Source organism: Pleurodeles waltl, chromosome 12, assembly GCF_031143425.1.
Source record: "Pleurodeles waltl isolate 20211129_DDA chromosome 12, aPleWal1.hap1.20221129, whole genome shotgun sequence".
In the NCBI taxonomy this organism is placed as follows: domain Eukaryota; kingdom Metazoa; phylum Chordata; class Amphibia; order Caudata; family Salamandridae; genus Pleurodeles; species Pleurodeles waltl.
The window spans coordinates 124240311-124241426 of NC_090451.1; the positions used below are offsets into that span (position 1 = coordinate 124240311).

At 43.8% G+C, this 1116-nt stretch overlaps 1 non-coding gene across 1 annotated transcript; it reads right to left on the bottom strand.

The window, feature by feature from the left end:
• Nucleotides 1-818: 818 nt before the first annotated feature.
• On the bottom strand, nt 819-900 carry TRNAL-UAG (transfer RNA leucine (anticodon UAG)). Its single transcript has one exon. It is a non-coding gene; the product is annotated as a tRNA-Leu (tRNA).
• Between the last annotated feature and the right edge of the window lie 216 nt (nt 901-1116).

The window sequence follows — 1116 nt, forward strand, 5'->3', positions numbered from 1 at the left end:
AGCGCCTGCGACAGGAAGTGCCCCAAAACACAACGTGGACACATACAATTTTCCCAAGGAAAACCAAAACCTATGTAAAAGACATTGTCATTTGCAACGCCAATAGCTCTAACTCTCCCAAATGTGAGACCTTTCGCATTGCAAATGCTTGTTTTTTTGTGCAGACAAGTATTCGTGGAGCCTGCTTTGGTTCTTAAGACCTCAGACCTAAAGCAAAGCTTAGACAGAAACATAGCAATGTGCCCTTTGCACACAGTTAGAGATACAACTACATGGAGTTATATATAGGTGTGCACGGCCATTGTGCACAATTCTGTTGTGATATAAAGTTTCGGTATGGGTTATTGAGAGTTCGTAGTTATGGCCGAGTGGCTACGGTGATGAGCTTGAAATTCATTGGGGGTTCCTTGCGCAGGTTCGAATCCTGCCGAGTACGTCACTTGTTTATTTTAAACCTGATATTTAAAATAACTGTGAAGAACACATTTACCAACTTTATTTGGGAAGATAGATAATTTGCTTTAAATCTTTATTTAACAGAGGTTCGATTTTATTTTGCAGAGAGAAGAGCGGGGTGACCGCGTGGGGAGAACAAATTATTTGTTAAACCTTCCATTTGAAGGTGATCTAAGCAGAATGAAGGAAAACAACAGCAGCGCCCATCAGCCGATTTCTTGGGAGTCCACGGTTTAGGAGTTTACTTAGAAGGAGACTGTAAAAGAGTTTTAAAATTAGGGACCTATTGGTAGAGTCACTGTGCATGCAAATTGAAGGGGCAGGAGGGAGATGCGTCATTAAGATCTGTTAAAATCCATCTCTGGCAGCGGTGGGATTCGAACCCACGCCTCCAAAGAGACTGGAGCCTAAATCCAGCGCCTTAGACCGCTCGGCCACGCTACCTTCAGTTTTCTGTGTGTCTGTGCACTTCATGAGCACCGAAACCGTGCGTCTTGGCACTCAGTGTGGAAAGTCGAGTCGATAAACCGTTTAAAGGACATGATTACAATGTCGGGAGGGTGATGTGGTAATTGAAGGTTATCTCTCTTACTCAGTCACTGCACAAGTCTTCTCCCACCTGCTCGGACCTAGTGCAATCACCTTAAAAGACAACACTCT